This window comes from Chanodichthys erythropterus, chromosome 20, assembly GCF_024489055.1.
Source record: "Chanodichthys erythropterus isolate Z2021 chromosome 20, ASM2448905v1, whole genome shotgun sequence".
Lineage (NCBI taxonomy): Eukaryota > Metazoa > Chordata > Actinopteri > Cypriniformes > Xenocyprididae > Chanodichthys > Chanodichthys erythropterus.
Window position 1 is genome coordinate 181,577 of NC_090240.1, and position 21,602 is coordinate 203,178.

Consider the following 21,602-nt stretch of genomic DNA (forward strand, 5'->3'; position numbering starts at 1 on the left):
GGGAAGCACACCGTTCCTGGAGACACTGCAATACCAGGTCGATGCGTGGAGTGGACGGAGCAAGCCCCGGTTCCGGCTCCATGAGCCAAAAATCCATTTAATATGTAGTCCCCAGATAGGGGACGTATCAGATATTAAACTGATAAGAACAGATACTACACTTGATCTTAGCCAAAAGGCCGAGAAGCGATGCCGTTGCCAAGCAGTGGGGGCAGAGCCGGCAAAGGCGACGCCCATCTGGGCCGCGGTGGGTTTCGTACTTTGCCTCTAGGACCACTGCTGTCGATCAGATCGTTTGTTAAATAGTGGAGATGATTTGAAACAACCTGCTTTCGCGAACTGGTCCTAGGTTTTTCCATCGACCTCCACAAAAGCACCGCAGTACAATTCTCTGGACTCCCTAGGTCGTTCTTGATCAGGAGGGGGGAAAAAAAAAAAGCTCAACTTTAACATTTGGATAGTGTGACGAGTCCCTCGTTCTTCCTGCTACGGCCGGCCAGTGGGTGTGGCTGGGAGACTCATCAAGTGAACCATGTACACCCGTGCTTCCCTCTATAAAGCTTGGGCTTTGTTTGGCGTGGTGTGTTGCTTGCTCCTGGGTGCTTTGGTTTTGATTTTGGTCTTTGTTTATTTTGAGTTCCTTATTCATTTAAATGTGGTTCTGTCTGATGTTTGGTTATTGATGTGTCTGACAGAAATTGTGTTTGGTTTTGTTGATTTCTTGTTTCATATATTTTCTTATTTATGCTGATAAATCTCTTTTCGTTGCAACCTACCAAGCTGCCTATGTCCTCCGTTTCATTTGTCACGGCTTTGAGCCGGTCGTGACAATAGCGACCACGGGGTCATTTAGAAAACGGCCGTGGTCGAGTGCCCCCAAAAGCCTGTCGTCCCTGAAGGAAAACTCAGAACTTTGCGAAACCAGGCGAGCGCACGCAACACCCGATTCCATAAAAGGGGCGTGCAAACACACACGGAGCCACAGACAACGCTACGACTGTTAGAAACCACAGGTTCTCTCGGCACCACCTAATCTTCTTTCAACCAGTATGTCCAGGGGAGAGCGCGAACGCAGTCCCCCACTACCATAAATTATGCAGTCGAGATTCCCACATTTGGGGAATTCGCAGGGGTCAGCACAACCGGAGTGCAATGGCCGAGCCTCGCCCTGGGTGAACCACCTTCCTGATCATGGTGTCTCCCCTGCCAGGTAAGTATGAGTCCCCAGGCCTCCAGTCAGAGGCTACCCTATCCCTCTTTGCCGTCCTCATCAACGGTGACCCCCCTCCCCCACCCCAAGCAAAGGAAGGGCGTGTCCCTTCCATTACTTGACTGCGATTTCCGTGACCATGCCTTCAAGCCGGCAAACTGCCAAGCACCTACAGGTGCTGGTCGTATGATTAGAATGTCATCAAAAAGTTGATTTCTTTCACTAATTCCTTTCAAAAAGTCAAACTTGTATATTATGTACATTGCACACAGACTGATATATTTCAAATGTTTATTTCTTTTAATTTTGATGATTATAACTGACAACTAAGGAAAATCCCAAATCCGGTATCTCAGCAAATTTAGAATATTACTTAAGACCAATACAAAGAAAGGATTTTTAGAAATCTTGGCCAACTGAAAACTATAAACATGAAAAGTATGAGCGTGTGCAGCACTCAATACTTAGTTGGGGCTCCTTTTGCCTGAATTACTGCAGCAATGCGGCGTGGCATGGAGTCGATCGGTCTGTGGCACTGCTCAGGTGTTATGAGAGCCCAGGTTGCTCTGATAGTGGCCTTCAGCTCTTCTTAATTGTTGGGTCTGGCATATGGCATCTTCCTCTTCACAATACCCCGTAGATTTTCTATGGGGTTAAGGTCAGGCGAGTTTGCTGGCCAATTAAGAACAGGGATACCATGGTCCTTAAACCGGGTACTGGTAGCTTTGGCACTGTGTGCAGGTGCCAAGTCCTGTTGGGAAATGAAATCTGCATCTCCATAAAGTTGGTCAGCAGCAGGAAGCATGAAGTGCTCTAAAACTTCCTGGTATACGGCTGCGTTGACCTTGGACCTCAGAAAACACAGTGGGCCAACACCAGCAGATGACATGGCACCCCAAACCATCACTGACTGTGGAAACTTTAGGCTGGCCCTCAAGCGACGTGGATTGTGTGCCTCTCCTCTCTTCCTCCAGACTCTGGGACCCCGATTTCCAAAGGAAATGCCAAATTGACTTTCATCAGAGAACGTAACTTTGGACCACTCAGCAGCAGTCCAGTCCTTTTTGTCGAGGCGCCTCTGACGCTGTCTGTTGTTCAAGAGTGGCTTGACACAAGGAACGAGACAGCTGAAAACCATGTCTTGCATACGTCTGTGCGTAGGGGTTCTTGAAGCACTGACTCCAGCTGCAGTCCACTCTTTGTGAATCTCCCCCACATTTTTGAATGGGTTCTGTTTCACAGTCCTCTCCAGGGTGCGGTTATCCCTATTGCTAGTACACTTTTTTTCTACCACATCTTTTCCTTCCCTTCGCCTCTCTATTAATGTGCTTGGACACAGAGCTCTGCGAACAGCCAGCCTCTTTTGCAATGACCTTTTGTGTCTTGGCCTCCTTGTGCAAGGTGTCAGTGGTCGTCTTTTGGACAACTGTCAAGTCAGCAGTCTTCCCCATGACTGTGTAGCCTACAGAACTAGACTGAGAGACCATTTAAAGGCCTTTGCAGGTGTTTTGAGTTAATTAGCTGATAAGAGTGTGTGGCACCAGGTGTCTTCAATATTGAACCTTTTCACAATATTCTAATTTTCTGAGATAGTGACTTTGGGATTTTCCATAGTTGTCAGCTATACTCATCAAAATGAAAAGAAATAAACATGTGAAACCTCTCAGTCTGTGTGTAATGAATGAATATGATATATACAAGTTTCACTTTTTGAAAGGAATTAGTGAAATAAATCAACTTTTTGATGACATTCTAATTATATGACCAGCACCTGTACACGAGCTGCGGTCCTTTAGACCAGTGGTTCCCATCAGTCAGGCGTGTTTGATTAGATGTCTCCCTGATCAAACACACCCGATCCAACTCATCAGCTCGTTGGTAAAGACTCCAAGACCTCAGACGGGCGCATCAGACAAGAGTGACATTCAAGACGTGCAGTGCTGGTTTGGGAACCGCTGCTTTGGAACAACGGCGACCGTTTCATAAGGGTGCGAGACGGTGCCACCCTGCCAGCCACCCCACCGCAGGTACATAGAGACTCCTTGTGAAGCTCCAGCGACATTCCCTCTGCTATTAACCACAACGATTTGCAGTCCCCCAAAAGGGGAAGCACACCGTTCCTGGAGACACTGCAATACCAGGTCGATGCGTGGAGTGGACGGAGCAAGCCCCGGTTCCGGCTCCATGAGCCAAAAATCCATTTAATATGTAGTCCCCAGATAGGGGACGTATCAGATATTAAACTGATAAGAACAGATACTACACTTGATCTTAGCCAAAAGGCCGAGAAGCGATGCCGTTGCCAAGCAGTGGGGGCAGAGCCGGCAAAGGCGACGCCCATCTGGGCCGCGGTGGGTTTCGTACTTTGCCTCTAGGACCACTGCTGTCGATCAGATCGTTTGTTAAATAGTGGAGATGATTTGAAACAACCTGCTTTCGCGAACTGGTCCTAGGTTTTTCCATCGACCTCCACAAAAGCACCGCAGTACAATTCTCTGGACTCCCTAGGTCGTTCTTGATCAGGAGGGGGGAAAAAAAAAAGCTCAACTTTAACATTTGGATAGTGTGACGAGTCCCTCGTTCTTCCTGCTACGGCCGGCCAGTGGGTGTGGCTGGGAGACTCATCAAGTGAACCATGTACACCCGTGCTTCCCTCTATAAAGCTTGGGCTTTGTTTGGCGTGGTGTGTTGCTTGCTCCTGGGTGCTTTGGTTTTGATTTTGGTCTTTGTTTATTTTGAGTTCCTTATTCATTTAAATGTGGTTCTGTCTGATGTTTGGTTATTGATGTGTCTGACAGAAATTGTGTTTGGTTTTGTTGATTTCTGGTTTCATATATTTTCTTATTTATGCTGATAAATCTCTTTTCGTTGCAACCTACCAAGCTGCCTATGTCCTCCGTTTCATTTGTCACGGCTTTGAGCCGGTCGTGACAATAGCGACCACGGGGTCATTTAGAAAACGGCCGTGGTCGAGTGCCCCCAAAAGCCTGTCGTCCCTGAAGGAAAACTCAGAACTTTGCGAAACCAGGCGAGCGCACGCAACACCCGATTCCATAAAAGGGGCGTGCAAACACACACGGAGCCACAGACAACGCTACGACTGTTAGAAACCACAGGTTCTCTCGGCACCACCTAATCTTCTTTCAACCAGTATGTCCAGGGGAGAGCGCGAACGCAGTCCCCCACTACCATAAATTATGCAGTCGAGATTCCCACATTTGGGGAATTCGCAGGGGTCAGCACAACCGGAGTGCAATGGCCGAGCCTCGCCCTGGGTGAACCACCTTCCTGATCATGGTGTCTCCCCTGCCAGGTAAGTATGAGTCCCCAGGCCTCCAGTCAGAGGCTACCCTATCCCTCTTTGCCGTCCTCATCAACGGTGACCCCCTCCCCCACCCCAAGCAAAGGAAGGGCGTGTCCCTTCCATTACTTGACTGCGATTTCCGTGACCATGCCTTCAAGCCGGCAAACTGCCAAGCACCTACAGGTGCTGGTCGTATGATTAGAATGTCATCAAAAAGTTGATTTCTTTCACTAATTCCTTTCAAAAAGTCAAACTTGTATATTATGTACATTGCACACAGACTGATATATTTCAAATGTTTATTTCTTTTAATTTTGATGATTATAACTGACAACTAAGGAAAATCCCAAATCCGGTATCTCAGCAAATTTAGAATATTACTTAAGACCAATACAAAGAAAGGATTTTTAGAAATCTTGGCCAACTGAAAACTATAAACATGAAAAGTATGAGCGTGTGCAGCACTCAATACTTAGTTGGGGCTCCTTTTGCCTGAATTACTGCAGCAATGCGGCGTGGCATGGAGTCGATCGGTCTGTGGCACTGCTCAGGTGTTATGAGAGCCCAGGTTGCTCTGATAGTGGCCTTCAGCTCTTCTTAATTGTTGGGTCTGGCATATGGCATCTTCCTCTTCACAATACCCCGTAGATTTTCTATGGGGTTAAGGTCAGGCGAGTTTGCTGGCCAATTAAGAACAGGGATACCATGGTCCTTAAACCGGGTACTGGTAGCTTTGGCACTGTGTGCAGGTGCCAAGTCCTGTTGGGAAATGAAATCTGCATCTCCATAAAGTTGGTCAGCAGCAGGAAGCATGAAGTGCTCTAAAACTTCCTGGTATACGGCTGCGTTGACCTTGGACCTCAGAAAACACAGTGGGCCAACACCAGCAGATGACATGGCACCCCAAACCATCACTGACTGTGGAAACTTTAGGCTGGCCCTCAAGCGACGTGGATTGTGTGCCTCTCCTCTCTTCCTCCAGACTCTGGGACCCCGATTTCCAAAGGAAATGCCAAATTGACTTTCATCAGAGAACGTAACTTTGGACCACTCAGCAGCAGTCCAGTCCTTTTTGTCGAGGCGCCTCTGACGCTGTCTGTTGTTCAAGAGTGGCTTGACACAAGGAACGAGACAGCTGAAAACCATGTCTTGCATACGTCTGTGCGTAGGGGTTCTTGAAGCACTGACTCCAGCTGCAGTCCACTCTTTGTGAATCTCCCCCACATTTTTGAATGGGTTCTGTTTCACAGTCCTCTCCAGGGTGCGGTTATCCCTATTGCTAGTACACTTTTTTTCTACCACATCTTTTCCTTCCCTTCGCCTCTCTATTAATGTGCTTGGACACAGAGCTCTGCGAACAGCCAGCCTCTTTTGCAATGACCTTTTGTGTCTTGGCCTCCTTGTGCAAGGTGTCAGTGGTCGTCTTTTGGACAACTGTCAAGTCAGCAGTCTTCCCCATGACTGTGTAGCCTACAGAACTAGACTGAGAGACCATTTAAAGGCCTTTGCAGGTGTTTTGAGTTAATTAGCTGATAAGAGTGTGTGGCACCAGGTGTCTTCAATATTGAACCTTTTCACAATATTCTAATTTTCTGAGATAGTGACTTTGGGATTTTCCATAGTTGTCAGCTATACTCATCAAAATGAAAAGAAATAAACATGTGAAACCTCTCAGTCTGTGTGTAATGAATGAATATGATATATACAAGTTTCACTTTTTGAAAGGAATTAGTGAAATAAATCAACTTTTTGATGACATTCTAATTATATGACCAGCACCTGTACACGAGCTGCGGTCCTTTAGACCAGTGGTTCCCATCAGTCAGGCGTGTTTGATTAGATGTCTCCCTGATCAAACACACCCGATCCAACTCATCAGCTCGTTGGTAAAGACTCCAAGACCTCAGACGGGCGCATCAGACAAGAGTGACATTCAAGACGTGCAGTGCTGGTTTGGGAACCGCTGCTTTGGAACAACGGCGACCGTTTCATAAGGGTGCGAGACGGTGCCACCCTGCCAGCCACCCCACCGCAGGTACATAGAGACTCCTTGTGAAGCTCCAGCGACATTCCCTCTGCTATTAACCACAACGATTTGCAGTCCCCCAAAAGGGGAAGCACACCGTTCCTGGAGACACTGCAATACCAGGTCGATGCGTGGAGTGGACGGAGCAAGCCCCGGTTCCGGCTCCATGAGCCAAAAATCCATTTAATATGTAGTCCCCAGATAGGGGACGTATCAGATATTAAACTGATAAGAACAGATACTACACTTGATCTTAGCCAAAAGGCCGAGAAGCGATGCCGTTGCCAAGCAGTGGGGGCAGAGCCGGCAAAGGCGACGCCCATCTGGGCCGCGGTGGGTTTCGTACTTTGCCTCTAGGACCACTGCTGTCGATCAGATCGTTTGTTAAATAGTGGAGATGATTTGAAACAACCTGCTTTCGCGAACTGGTCCTAGGTTTTTCCATCGACCTCCACAAAAGCACCGCAGTACAATTCTCTGGACTCCCTAGGTCGTTCTTGATCAGGAGGGGGAAAAAAAAAAAAAAGCTCAACTTTAACATTTGGATAGTGTGACGAGTCCCTCGTTCTTCCTGCTACGGCCGGCCAGTGGGTGTGGCTGGGAGACTCATCAAGTGAACCATGTACACCCGTGCTTCCCTCTATAAAGCTTGGGCTTTGTTTGGCGTGGTGTGTTGCTTGCTCCTGGGTGCTTTGGTTTTGATTTTGGTCTTTGTTTATTTTGAGTTCCTTATTCATTTAAATGTGGTTCTGTCTGATGTTTGGTTATTGATGTGTCTGACAGAAATTGTGTTTGGTTTTGTTGATTTCTGGTTTCATATATTTTCTTATTTATGCTGATAAATCTCTTTTCGTTGCAACCTACCAAGCTGCCTATGTCCTCCGTTTCATTTGTCACGGCTTTGAGCCGGTCGTGACACTAGCGACCACGGGGTCATTTAGAAAACGGCCATGGTCGAGTGCCCCCAAAAGCCTGTCGTCCCTGAAGGAAAACTCAGAACTTTGCGAAACCAGGCGAGCGCACGCAACACCCGATTCCATAAAAGGGGCGTGCAAACACACACGGAGCCACAGACAACGCTACGACTGTTAGAAACCACAGGTTCTCTCGGCACCACCTAATCTTCTTTCAACCAGTATGTCCAGGGGAGAGCGCGAACGCAGTCCCCCACTACCATAAATTATGCAGTCGAGATTCCCACATTTGGGGAATTCGCAGGGGTCAGCACAACCGGAGTGCAATGGCCGAGCCTCGCCCTGGGTGAACCACCTTCCTGATCATGGTGTCTCCCCTGCCAGGTAAGTATGAGTCCCCAGGCCTCCAGTCAGAGGCTACCCTATCCCTCTTTGCCGTCCTCATCAACGGTGACCCCCTCCCCCACCCCAAGCAAAGGAAGGGCGTGTCCCTTCCATTACTTGACTGCGATTTCCGTGACCATGCCTTCAAGCCGGCAAACTGCCAAGCACCTACAGGTGCTGGTCGTATGATTAGAATGTCATCAAAAAGTTGATTTCTTTCACTAATTCCTTTCAAAAAGTCAAACTTGTATATTATGTACATTGCACACAGACTGATATATTTCAAATGTTTATTTCTTTTAATTTTGATGATTATAACTGACAACTAAGGAAAATCCCAAATCCGGTATCTCAGCAAATTTAGAATATTACTTAAGACCAATACAAAGAAAGGATTTTTAGAAATCTTGGCCAACTGAAAACTATAAACATGAAAAGTATGAGCGTGTGCAGCACTCAATACTTAGTTGGGGCTCCTTTTGCCTGAATTACTGCAGCAATGCGGCGTGGCATGGAGTCGATCGGTCTGTGGCACTGCTCAGGTGTTATGAGAGCCCAGGTTGCTCTGATAGTGGCCTTCAGCTCTTCTTAATTGTTGGGTCTGGCATATGGCATCTTCCTCTTCACAATACCCCGTAGATTTTCTATGGGGTTAAGGTCAGGCGAGTTTGCTGGCCAATTAAGAACAGGGATACCATGGTCCTTAAACCGGGTACTGGTAGCTTTGGCACTGTGTGCAGGTGCCAAGTCCTGTTGGGAAATGAAATCTGCATCTCCATAAAGTTGGTCAGCAGCAGGAAGCATGAAGTGCTCTAAAACTTCCTGGTATACGGCTGCGTTGACCTTGGACCTCAGAAAACACAGTGGGCCAACACCAGCAGATGACATGGCACCCCAAACCATCACTGACTGTGGAAACTTTAGGCTGGCCCTCAAGCGACGTGGATTGTGTGCCTCTCCTCTCTTCCTCCAGACTCTGGGACCCCGATTTCCAAAGGAAATGCCAAATTGACTTTCATCAGAGAACGTAACTTTGGACCACTCAGCAGCAGTCCAGTCCTTTTTGTCGAGGCGCCTCTGACGCTGTCTGTTGTTCAAGAGTGGCTTGACACAAGGAACGAGACAGCTGAAAACCATGTCTTGCATACGTCTGTGCGTAGGGGTTCTTGAAGCACTGACTCCAGCTGCAGTCCACTCTTTGTGAATCTCCCCCACATTTTTGAATGGGTTCTGTTTCACAGTCCTCTCCAGGGTGCGGTTATCCCTATTGCTAGTACACTTTTTTTTCTACCACATCTTTTCCTTCCCTTCGCCTCTCTATTAATGTGCTTGGACACAGAGCTCTGCGAACAGCCAGCCTCTTTTGCAATGACCTTTTGTGTCTTGGCCTCCTTGTGCAAGGTGTCAGTGGTCGTCTTTTGGACAACTGTCAAGTCAGCAGTCTTCCCCATGACTGTGTAGCCTACAGAACTAGACTGAGAGACCATTTAAAGGCCTTTGCAGGTGTTTTGAGTTAATTAGCTGATAAGAGTGTGTGGCACCAGGTGTCTTCAATATTGAACCTTTTCACAATATTCTAATTTTCTGAGATAGTGACTTTGGGATTTTCCATAGTTGTCAGCTATACTCATCAAAATGAAAAGAAATAAACATGTGAAACCTCTCAGTCTGTGTGTAATGAATGAATATGATATATACAAGTTTCACTTTTTGAAAGGAATTAGTGAAATAAATCAACTTTTTGATGACATTCTAATTATATGACCAGCACCTGTACACGAGCTGCGGTCCTTTAGACCAGTGGTTCCCATCAGTCAGGCGTGTTTGATTAGATGTCTCCCTGATCAAACACACCCGATCCAACTCATCAGCTCGTTGGTAAAGACTCCAAGACCTCAGACGGGCGCATCAGACAAGAGTGACATTCAAGACGTGCAGTGCTGGTTTGGGAACCGCTGCTTTGGAACAACGGCGACCGTTTCATAAGGGTGCGAGACGGTGCCACCCTGCCAGCCACCCCACCGCAGGTACATAGAGACTCCTTGTGAAGCTCCAGCGACATTCCCTCTGCTATTAACCACAACGATTTGCAGTCCCCCAAAAGGGGAAGCACACCGTTCCTGGAGACACTGCAATACCAGGTCGATGCGTGGAGTGGACGGAGCAAGCCCCGGTTCCGGCTCCATGAGCCAAAAATCCATTTAATATGTAGTCCCCAGATAGGGGACGTATCAGATATTAAACTGATAAGAACAGATTTTTTTTTTTTTTTTTTTTTGAAAAGTTTTATTGTCACCATTTTCAATCTTTCACTTTTTCACACACATTTTCATTTTCGAGCACACATTTTTTTTTTTTTTTTTTTTTAAAACAAGCAATAATAAGTAACGTCAGCCATTGTGTTTTGTCTTGTTTGTTTCAAGTCCATTTTGTGTGTGTGTTAAAATGTGTGGGCATCTTAAAAGTAAAATACAAAATTTAAAACAAGCATCTCGTTCTTTTTTCTCTAATAAAATCCAATTTCATTTGATAAAACACAATAAAAACAACAATTAATAGCCTTTAAAAGTCCTATGTTGTGCAAAACCGGGGGTGAGTCCTTAGCAAATTAGTCTTCACCCCACTCTCCAGAACAGGCACGTGAGATGCCACTTCATGGGCTCAGCGGAGATCCCCTCTCCTCCGGCCCGCTGGCCCGCTGTTCCCGTAGCCAGATTGGTGAGGGTGCATCTACGGGCGGCCAGGGCTGTTGGCGGCCGGGACCCTCTCCGTGCGACCCCGGCCCCCCCGTCCGAATATCGTCGTCCGGTACCCCTGCAGCATTGATGTTACCTTTAGCTCGCATGCATGGAGGGTCACCGTAACGCCCTTCCCTACCAGCAGGTTTCTGGTGGCCCAGATGGCATCCTTGATGACATTGAGGGTGAGCCAGAGCGAGGTGAATTTCTGTGCCGTCAAGTCCTTCAAGCCCCGGCCCACCCCAAGGATGGCGAGCTGGTACCCGAACTGGGCCCCACCCGCTGGTAGGCACGGGAAATACAGGGGGCCGGTTTTGGCCCACAGGTCCCGCGCAGCGCCGCACTCCCAGAGCAGGTGGTGGACGGTCTCCGGGGAATTGCAGCCGGACCGAGGGCAGGTGGGGTTTTTGGCCATGCTTCTGGAGTGCATAACTGCCCTGACCGGGAGGATCTCATGAGCCACCATCCACGATAAGTCCTTGTGCCTGTTCTGGAGAGCGGGGTGAGCAGCGTTCCTCCAAACTTGTTTGGCCTCACGTAATGTGAGGCCTGGAACTGGACTCACCGGTTCCCGGTCCTGCACAAGAGAGACAAGATGCTTGTGATTAGTTAAAATGGTGACATCTTCACTTTCTAAAAAGTATTTCTTTAAAAACTTTTTTATAAAACTGTACTCTTTAGGCAAGTTAAAAGACACTGGGGTTTTCAAGTCCACTGGTAAAATTTTCAATGTTCTTAGGTAAGACCCCATCCAAAATCGCGCCATTGCAGCCGTCTTGTTTTCTTTGGATGGGGTCATGGCATAACTAATGTGCAGGGCGGTGAAGCGGCTGCCTAAAAACAGGTGGGGGTCTGGGAGGCCTTTTCCACCATTCTCCGGCCTTTTCTTCACGATCTCCCTCTTCAGGCGCTCCCACTTAGACCCCCACAGGAAATAAAACACCGCCCTCTCCAGCTCCGCAAGGAATCGCCGAGGGGGACTAAAAACAGAACAGACAAGTAAAATTAGAGGTAAAATCACAGATTTAAAAATTAAAACCTTGCCCTCAAACGTCAACTGTCTTAGTCCCCAAAACCCCAGTCTTTGCCTAACTTTCCCTAACATGTCAGTCCAGTTTCCCCGTCCTCCACCCTCGCTGTCAAATTTTACTCCTAAAACTTTAAAATCGTTGTCTTTAAAAGTCAAGTCGAGTTCACCTGTGTCTATGTCTCCCCACGGCCCGAAGAGCTGGGCCTCGGACTTGTTCCTGTTAAGCTTAGCGCCCGAGGCCCGACCGTACCAGTCAGTCAAGTCCAAAGCTCTTCGTATGGATAAAACGTCCGTGGCTAAAAGAGTTACGTCGTCCATGTATAAAACACAGGTCGCCGTCAGTCCACCCGTCCCAGGCACGTCCAGTCCTTTGATCCATTTATCCCTTCTCAAGATCTGTGCCAGTGGCTCAATACAAGCCACATACAAAAGAGGAGATAAAGGACATCCTTGACGGACACCACTGTGGATATTCACAGATTTGGAAAGATGCCCGTTTACAAGGATTTTGCTGACTGTTCCCTTGTACAGCAGTCCCACCCAGGCTATAAATCTCTCTGGAAACCCCATTTTTTGCAGTACCTGAAAAAGGTACTGGTGCGAGACTCGGTCAAATGCTTTTTCAAAGTCTAAATTTAGCACCACTAGCCGAATATTTCTGTCTCTCGCATAACAGATGGAGTCTCTAATCAACACTAGGCTGTCTGTTATCTTCCTCCCTGGTACGGCACAGGCTTGATCCGGGTGGATCACGTCTTCTAAAACAGTCGACATTCGTTTGGCTAAAATTTTACTAAAAAGTTTGCAGTCAACATTTAAAAGAGAAATAGGTCGCCAATTCTTTAAGTCAGTCTTGTCTCCTTTTTTTCCCAGAAGCGTCACTATCCCTATTCTAAAGCTGTCAGGGAGTCTGTCGAGTGTGTCAAACTCTTTAAAAACTGTGAGTAAGTCGTGTGCTAAAATATCCCAAAACGTCACATAAAACTCTAGGGGTAGTCCGTCTAGTCCTGGGGATTTTCCCCGCTTAAAACCTCTAAGAGCTTCTTGCATTTCTAAAATAGTAAAATCTTGGGATAAAAGCGTGTGTTGTCCCTCCAACTTTTTCTCTATAAAAGACAACACTTCTTTTAAAATCTCACTGTTTGTTCCCTTAATACTGTATAAGTCCTCATAAAATGTTTCTATTTCATTTAAAATTTCCTTTGTCGTGTTTGACTCCCTCCCTCCTGTTTTTAAAGTTGTGATTGCCCCTCCCCGCGTTATGACCTTTTTAAAAAAGTACCTGGTACATTTTTCACCTTCCTCAATATCTCTTTCTTTACTTCTTAAAATAATTCCTTTGTTTTTTATTGTAGAACAGGTTGACATTTCTCTTTTTACTTCTTTTATTTCTTCACTAAAATCAAAACCATTATTAAAAAGATTAAAATACCTCTGTAATCGCTTCTGCAGCCCCATCATGCGGTTTTCTTCCTTTTTCTTTTTTTCCTTCCCTATCTTACTAAAAAACTCTTTTGTCCGTCCTTTAACCATCTCCCACCATTGTGCTCGTGTCTCATAGAAGTCTTGGAGAGTTTGCCATTGGCTAAACTGCTCCCTGTATTTTCTAACTACCTCCTCATCCTCTAACAGGGAGCAGTTTAGCTTCCACAAACCTCCACCTACCGTCACACCAACAGGAAGTGATAGAGTGCAGGACAGCATGGAGTGATCTGAAAAAAAGAGGGGGGTTAATCTAGCATCGGTTGGCGGGAAGTCACGTGTAAAAACATAGTCTATTCGAGAGGCTCTGGTACCATCACCATTAAACCAGGTGTAGCCCGCCTCTCTTTGATGCATTGTTCTAAAACAGTCAACTAATTTAAAATCTTTGACTAAACCTTGTAATAAAACCGATGTCTTGTCCACCCTAAAATCCTCTGTTGCCCTTTTCCTGTCTTTCTGAGTTAAAACACAATTAAAATCCCCTGCCACAACTAAGGGGACTCTGCCTAGCATGTGGGGCTGCAAGTCTTCTAAAAGTTCATACCTCTCGTTTTTTTCTGTAAAACCATATACATTAAGAACATTAAAATCTCTACCTAAAAAAGTCAGTTTTGCAAGAGTTGCCCGCCCGTCTCTCACCACTGTGCTACCCTTCACCAAGATATGGGGGTTATTAATTAAAATTGCAACACCATCGTTCTTGTTAGAATTTGACCCACTCCAAATGGAAGGGCCTTGAGTCCACAACTCCTCCCACCTCCTGTAACTTGTTAAAAAAGGTAAAGCACATTCTTGTAATAAAACGACATCTGACTTAAAAGACTTTAAAAAGGATAAAATGCTCTGTGCTCGTAAGATGGACTTCACACTTCTCACATTGATAGTGGAGAAAGTGAGTGCCATGAGCAGAATTAAAAGGTATGAACTTATCTTTTGTCTTGAGATTAAAAGGGAAACAGAATTACAGAGGCAGACATTAAAAACGGATTAAAATCATGTGTTGAACTGTGTCACTAGCTCCTATCTTAACCCAGGGGGCCCGGGATCAGGAGGGCAAGTGCCTGATTCCTCAAGAGCCACAGAGGGAAACTCTTGTGACTCTTTCGGTGTCGATGTTCTTAGCTTTATGTGCAAAAAGGACACTTCATTGGGGGATTCTGAGGGCCACATACGATCCAGATCTTCCGAGGGGGAACTATCTGGATGATGCGTTACCCTCAGCTTTTTCTCCTTTTCAAATAATGGAGATCCCGCAGGCCTTTTCTGCACCTGAGCATTTGGGAGTGTACAATCAGTCTCACTCCCACTTGAAACAGTTTGGAGGGAGGAATCGGTCTCCTCCTCACTCTCTGTTTCTTGGACTTTTCTGTCAGGGGAGGAGGGGACTTCCTCTCCCACCATGTCTGACTTTGCCTCTTTGGCCGCCCCACTTCCTCCTTCCTGTCCAGTCCCTGAGGTTGGCTGGAAATTCAAATTTCCCGCCAAAACCTCAGGCCCCGCCTCCTTGTCTCTTTGTTCCTCCATTTCCTCTTTTTGTGGGGCGGCCATCTTGTTTCCTTTCAACTTGTTGGCAAAACTCTTAGGGCAGTCTCTGTAGAGATGGTTTGTTTCTCCACAAAGATTGCACCGTCTGCCATTGGTACAATCATCAAAACTGTGACCAATTTCTCTACACTTCCCACATACTAACTCTTGGCATGCTTCAGCGAGATGCCCAACTCTGCCACACTTCCTGCACAGTTTAGGCATTCCTTGATAATGTATGTAGCCTCTGTTCTCTCCAAGCACAATCATGGAAGGCAGATGTTTCAGGCCCTGGTAGCCCCCAGCGTCTTCCCATTGTTTAATGGGAATTCGCCAGGAGCATGTCCAGATGCCATCTTCATCTAACACTTTGACAGGCTGGCCTCGAACAGTGCAAAATCTACCCAACCAGACACAAATATCATCTCCAGTCACTGTTTCATTAAACATCCTGACAATCACAGTTTTAAGTGTGTTATCCGATAGTTTCTCCACAGTGAACATGGAGAACTGGGCTTTAACTGAATCAAACCTTTGCCAAAAGTCATTAAGAAGGGCAGCAGTTTTAAAACTTACATCAAATCCTTTGTTCTGAGGCAGAGTCATCAAACAATTTAAATCATCACATTTAAAAGCTAAGGTCTTTTGGATCAGCTTCCTGGAAAAGTCCATGCGGGACATTCCCAGGAGCTTCCCCTCAACCTCCCTAAATAAAAAGCGAACGCTGTGGTGCCTCCGCACGCCGGCACGGGCAGCCGACATGATGGAGACACCAACAGCCTAAAAACCTTAAAACAACAATAAATACAACAATAAATAACCAAATAAATAACTAAAAGACCTTACCTTAAAACTTGTTGGAGCTTGAAGCAGCAGATTTCAATATACCTCTCAAAAGTTGTGCGACTCGGGATATAAAAGATCTCGAGCCAAGTAACCTCCAAGAGGCGATCGCAGTCTCAACCGTCCAACCAGACACTTGATCTTAGCCAAAAGGCCGAGAAGCGATGCCGTTGCCAAGCAGTGGGGGCAGAGCCGGCAAAGGCGACGCCCATCTGGGCCGCGGTGGGTTTCGTACTTTGCCTCTAGGACCACTGCTGTCGATCAGATCGTTTGTTAAATAGTGGAGATGATTTGAAACAACCTGCTTTCGCGAACTGGTCCTAGGTTTTTCCATCGACCTCCACAAAAGCACCGCAGTACAATTCTCTGGACTCCCTAGGTCGTTCTTGATCAGGAGGGGGGGGGGGGGAAAAAAAAGCTCAACTTTAACATTTGGATAGTGTGACGAGTCCCTCGTTCTTCCTGCTACGGCCGGCCAGTGGGTGTGGCTGGGAGACTCATCAAGTGAACCATGTACACCCGTGCTTCCCTCTATAAAGCTTGGGCTTTGTTTGGCGTGGTGTGTTGCTTGCTCCTGGGTGCTTTGGTTTTGATTTTGGTCTTTGTTTATTTTGAGTTCCTTATTCATTTAAATGTGGTTCTGTCTGATGTTTGGTTATTGATGTGTCTGACAGAAATTGTGTTTGGTTTTGTTGATTTCTGGTTTCATATATTTTCTTATTTATGCTGATAAATCTCTTTTCGTTGCAACCTACCAAGCTGCCTATGTCCTCCGTTTCATTTGTCACGGCTTTGAGCCGGTCGTGACAATAGCGACCACGGGGTCATTTAGAAAACGGCCGTGGTCGAGTGCCCCCAAAAGCCTGTCGTCCCTGAAGGAAAACTCAGAACTTTGCGAAACCAGGCGAGCGCACGCAACACCCGATTCCATAAAAGGGGCGTGCAAACACACACGGAGCCACAGACAACGCTACGACTGTTAGAAACCACAGGTTCTCTCGGCACCACCTAATCTTCTTTCAACCAGTATGTCCAGGGGAGAGCGCGAACGCAGTCCCCCACTACCATAAATTATGCAGTCGAGATTCCCACATTTGGGGAATTCGCAGGGGTCAGCACAACCGGAGTGCAATGGCCGAGCCTCGCCCTGGGTGAACCACCTTCCTGATCATGGTGTCTCCCCTGCCAGGTAAGTATGAGTCCCCAGGCCTCCAGTCAGAGGCTACCCTATCCCTCTTTGCCGTCCTCATCAACGGTGACCCCCTCCCCCACCCCAAGCAAAGGAAGGGCGTGTCCCTTCCATTACTTGACTGCGATTTCCGTGACCATGCCTTCAAGCCGGCAAACTGCCAAGCACCTACAGGTGCTGGTCGTATGATTAGAATGTCATCAAAAAGTTGATTTCTTTCACTAATTCCTTTCAAAAAGTCAAACTTGTATATTATGTACATTGCACACAGACTGATATATTTCAAATGTTTATTTCTTTTAATTTTGATGATTATAACTGACAACTAAGGAAAATCCCAAATCCGGTATCTCAGCAAATTTAGAATATTACTTAAGACCAATACAAAGAAAGGATTTTTAGAAATCTTGGCCAACTGAAAACTATAAACATGAAAAGTATGAGCGTGTGCAGCACTCAATACTTAGTTGGGGCTCCTTTTGCCTGAATTACTGCAGCAATGCGGCGTGGCATGGAGTCGATCGGTCTGTGGCACTGCTCAGGTGTTATGAGAGCCCAGGTTGCTCTGATAGTGGCCTTCAGCTCTTCTTAATTGTTGGGTCTGGCATATGGCATCTTCCTCTTCACAATACCCCGTAGATTTTCTATGGGGTTAAGGTCAGGCGAGTTTGCTGGCCAATTAAGAACAGGGATACCATGGTCCTTAAACCGGGTACTGGTAGCTTTGGCACTGTGTGCAGGTGCCAAGTCCTGTTGGGAAATGAAATCTGCATCTCCATAAAGTTGGTCAGCAGCAGGAAGCATGAAGTGCTCTAAAACTTCCTGGTATACGGCTGCGTTGACCTTGGACCTCAGAAAACACAGTGGGCCAACACCAGCAGATGACATGGCACCCCAAACCATCACTGACTGTGGAAACTTTAGGCTGGCCCTCAAGCGACGTGGATTGTGTGCCTCTCCTCTCTTCCTCCAGACTCTGGGACCCCGATTTCCAAAGGAAATGCCAAATTGACTTTCATCAGAGAACGTAACTTTGGACCACTCAGCAGCAGTCCAGTCCTTTTTGTCGAGGCGCCTCTGACGCTGTCTGTTGTTCAAGAGTGGCTTGACACAAGGAACGAGACAGCTGAAAACCATGTCTTGCATACGTCTGTGCGTAGGGGTTCTTGAAGCACTGACTCCAGCTGCAGTCCACTCTTTGTGAATCTCCCCCACATTTTTGAATGGGTTCTGTTTCACAGTCCTCTCCAGGGTGCGGTTATCCCTATTGCTAGTACACTTTTTTTCTACCACATCTTTTCCTTCCCTTCGCCTCTCTATTAATGTGCTTGGACACAGAGCTCTGCGAACAGCCAGCCTCTTTTGCAATGACCTTTTGTGTCTTGGCCTCCTTGTGCAAGGTGTCAGTGGTCGTCTTTTGGACAACTGTCAAGTCAGCAGTCTTCCCCATGACTGTGTAGCCTACAGAACTAGACTGAGAGACCATTTAAAGGCCTTTGCAGGTGTTTTGAGTTAATTAGCTGATAAGAGTGTGTGGCACCAGGTGTCTTCAATATTGAACCTTTTCACAATATTCTAATTTTCTGAGATAGTGACTTTGGGATTTTCCATAGTTGTCAGCTATACTCATCAAAATGAAAAGAAATAAACATGTGAAACCTCTCAGTCTGTGTGTAATGAATGAATATGATATATACAAGTTTCACTTTTTGAAAGGAATTAGTGAAATAAATCAACTTTTTGATGACATTCTAATTATATGACCAGCACCTGTACACGAGCTGCGGTCCTTTAGACCAGTGGTTCCCATCAGTCAGGCGTGTTTGATTAGATGTCTCCCTGATCAAACACACCCGATCCAACTCATCAGCTCGTTGGTAAAGACTCCAAGACCTCAGACGGGCGCATCAGACAAGAGTGACATTCAAGACGTGCAGTGCTGGTTTGGGAACCGCTGCTTTGGAACAACGGCGACCGTTTCATAAGGGTGCGAGACGGTGCCACCCTGCCAGCCACCCCACCGCAGGTACATAGAGACTCCTTGTGAAGCTCCAGCGACATTCCCTCTGCTATTAACCACAACGATTTGCAGTCCCCCAAAAGGGGAAGCACACCGTTCCTGGAGACACTGCAATACCAGGTCGATGCGTGGAGTGGACGGAGCAAGCCCCGGTTCCGGCTCCATGAGCCAAAAATCCATTTAATATGTAGTCCCCAGATAGGGGACGTATCAGATATTAAACTGATAAGAACAGATACTACACTTGATCTTAGCCAAAAGGCCGAGAAGCGATGCCGTTGCCAAGCAGTGGGGGCAGAGCCGGCAAAGGCGACGCCCATCTGGGCCGCGGTGGGTTTCGTACTTTGCCTCTAGGACCACTGCTGTCGATCAGATCGTTTGTTAAATAGTGGAGATGATTTGAAACAACCTGCTTTCGCGAACTGGTCCTAGGTTTTTCCATCGACCTCCACAAAAGCACCGCAGTACAATTCTCTGGACTCCCTAGGTCGTTCTTGATCAGGAGGGGGGGAAAAAAAAAGCTCAACTTTAACATTTGGATAGTGTGACGAGTCCCTCGTTCTTCCTGCTACGGCCGGCCAGTGGGTGTGGCTGGGAGACTCATCAAGTGAACCATGTACACCCGTGCTTCCCTCTATAAAGCTTGGGCTTTGTTTGGCGTGGTGTGTTGCTTGCTCCTGGGTGCTTTGGTTTTGATTTTGGTCTTTGTTTATTTTGAGTTCCTTATTCATTTAAATGTGGTTCTGTCTGATGTTTGGTTATTGATGTGTCTGACAGAAATTGTGTTTGGTTTTGTTGATTTCTTGTTTCATATATTTTCTTATTTATGCTGATAAATCTCTTTTCGTTGCAACCTACCAAGCTGCCTATGTCCTCCGTTTCATTTGTCACGGCTTTGAGCCGGTCGTGACAATAGCGACCACGGGGTCATTTAGAAAACGGCCATGGTCGAGTGCCCCCAAAAGCCTGTCGTCCCTGAAGGAAAACTCAGAACTTTGCGAAACCAGGCGAGCGCACGCAACACCCGATTCCATAAAAGGGGCGTGCAAACACACACGGAGCCACAGACAACGCTACGACTGTTAGAAACCACAGGTTCTCTCGGCACCACCTAATCTTCTTTCAACCAGTATGTCCAGGGGAGAGCGCGAACGCAGTCCCCCACTACCATAAATTATGCAGTCGAGATTCCCACATTTGGGGAATTCGCAGGGGTCAGCACAACCGGAGTGCAATGGCCGAGCCTCGCCCTGGGTGAACCACCTTCCTGATCATGGTGTCTCCCCTGCCAGGTAAGTATGAGTCCCCAGGCCTCCAGTCAGAGGCTACCCTATCCCTCTTTGCCGTCCTCATCAACGGTGACCCCCTCCCCCACCCCAAGCAAAGGAAGGGCGTGTCCCTTCCATTACTTGACTGCGATTTCCGTGACCATGCCTTCAAGCCGGCAAACTGCCAAGCACCTACAGGTGCTGGTCGTATGATTAGAATGTCATCAAAAAGTTGATTTCTTTCACTAATTCCTTTCAAAAAGTCAAACTTGTATATTATGTACATTGCACACAGACTGATATATTTCAAATGTTTATTTCTTTTAATTTTGATGATTATAACTGACAACTAAGGAAAATCCCAAATCCGGTATCTCAGCAAATTTAGAATATTACTTAAGACCAATACAAAGAAAGGATTTTTAGAAATCTTGGCCAACTGAAAACTATAAACATGAAAAGTATGAGCGTGTGCAGCACTCAATACTTAGTTGGGGCTCCTTTTGCCTGAATTACTGCAGCAATGCGGCGTGGCATGGAGTCGATCGGTCTGTGGCACTGCTCAGGTGTTATGAGAGCCCAGGTTGCTCTGATAGTGGCCTTCAGCTCTTCTTAATTGTTGGGTCTGGCATATGGCATCTTCCTCTTCACAATACCCCGTAGATTTTCTATGGGGTTAAGGTCAGGCGAGTTTGCTGGCCAATTAAGAACAGGGATACCATGGTCCTTAAACCGGGTACTGGTAGCTTTGGCACTGTGTGCAGGTGCCAAGTCCTGTTGGGAAATGAAATCTGCATCTCCATAAAGTTGGTCAGCAGCAGGAAGCATGAAGTGCTCTAAAACTTCCTGGTATACGGCTGCGTTGACCTTGGACCTCAGAAAACACAGTGGGCCAACACCAGCAGATGACATGGCACCCCAAACCATCACTGACTGTGGAAACTTTAGGCTGGCCCTCAAGCGACGTGGATTGTGTGCCTCTCCTCTCTTCCTCCAGACTCTGGGACCCCGATTTCCAAAGGAAATGCCAAATTGACTTTCATCAGAGAACGTAACTTTGGACCACTCAGCAGCAGTCCAGTCCTTTTTGTCGAGGCGCCTCTGACGCTGTCTGTTGTTCAAGAGTGGCTTGACACAAGGAACGAGACAGCTGAAAACCATGTCTTGCATACGTCTGTGCGTAGGGGTTCTTGAAGCACTGACTCCAGCTGCAGTCCACTCTTTGTGAATCTCCCCCACATTTTTGAATGGGTTCTGTTTCACAGTCCTCTCCAGGGTGCGGTTATCCCTATTGCTAGTACACTTTTTTTTCTACCACATCTTTTCCTTCCCTTCGCCTCTCTATTAATGTGCTTGGACACAGAGCTCTGCGAACAGCCAGCCTCTTTTGCAATGACCTTTTGTGTCTTGGCCTCCTTGTGCAAGGTGTCAGTGGTCGTCTTTTGGACAACTGTCAAGTCAGCAGTCTTCCCCATGACTGTGTAGCCTACAGAACTAGACTGAGAGACCATTTAAAGGCCTTTGCAGGTGTTTTGAGTTAATTAGCTGATAAGAGTGTGTGGCACCAGGTGTCTTCAATATTGAACCTTTTCACAATATTCTAATTTTCTGAGATAGTGACTTTGGGATTTTCCATAGTTGTCAGCTATACTCATCAAAATGAAAAG

The 21,602-nt window shown here is 46.8% G+C and overlaps 10 non-coding genes across 10 annotated transcripts; all 10 read right to left on the minus strand.

Annotated features, from left to right (window-relative positions):
- LOC137010091 (U2 spliceosomal RNA) lies at positions 1–191 on the minus strand. The gene has a single exon (XR_010893169.1). It is a non-coding gene; the product is annotated as a U2 spliceosomal RNA (small nuclear RNA).
- An 863-nt stretch (positions 192–1,054) lies between these two features.
- On the minus strand, positions 1,055–1,218 carry LOC137010354 (U1 spliceosomal RNA). The gene has a single exon (XR_010893373.1). It is a non-coding gene; the product is annotated as a U1 spliceosomal RNA (small nuclear RNA).
- Positions 1,219–3,314: 2,096 nt separating this feature from the next.
- On the minus strand, positions 3,315–3,505 carry LOC137010092 (U2 spliceosomal RNA). The gene has a single exon (XR_010893170.1). It is a non-coding gene; the product is annotated as a U2 spliceosomal RNA (small nuclear RNA).
- An 862-nt stretch (positions 3,506–4,367) lies between these two features.
- Positions 4,368–4,531, minus strand: LOC137009888 (U1 spliceosomal RNA). The gene has a single exon (XR_010892977.1). It is a non-coding gene; the product is annotated as a U1 spliceosomal RNA (small nuclear RNA).
- Positions 4,532–6,626: 2,095 nt separating this feature from the next.
- On the minus strand, positions 6,627–6,817 carry LOC137010093 (U2 spliceosomal RNA). Its single transcript, XR_010893171.1, has one exon. It is a non-coding gene; the product is annotated as a U2 spliceosomal RNA (small nuclear RNA).
- Positions 6,818–7,682: 865 nt separating this feature from the next.
- LOC137009889 (U1 spliceosomal RNA) lies at positions 7,683–7,846 on the minus strand. The gene has a single exon (XR_010892978.1). It is a non-coding gene; the product is annotated as a U1 spliceosomal RNA (small nuclear RNA).
- Positions 7,847–9,942: 2,096 nt separating this feature from the next.
- Positions 9,943–10,126, minus strand: LOC137010241 (U2 spliceosomal RNA). Its single transcript, XR_010893294.1, has one exon. It is a non-coding gene; the product is annotated as a U2 spliceosomal RNA (small nuclear RNA).
- Positions 10,127–16,491: 6,365 nt separating this feature from the next.
- Positions 16,492–16,655, minus strand: LOC137009890 (U1 spliceosomal RNA). The gene has a single exon (XR_010892979.1). It is a non-coding gene; the product is annotated as a U1 spliceosomal RNA (small nuclear RNA).
- Positions 16,656–18,750: 2,095 nt separating this feature from the next.
- LOC137010094 (U2 spliceosomal RNA) lies at positions 18,751–18,941 on the minus strand. The gene has a single exon (XR_010893172.1). It is a non-coding gene; the product is annotated as a U2 spliceosomal RNA (small nuclear RNA).
- An 862-nt stretch (positions 18,942–19,803) lies between these two features.
- LOC137009891 (U1 spliceosomal RNA) lies at positions 19,804–19,967 on the minus strand. The gene has a single exon (XR_010892980.1). It is a non-coding gene; the product is annotated as a U1 spliceosomal RNA (small nuclear RNA).
- Positions 19,968–21,602: the final 1,635 nt, after the last annotated feature.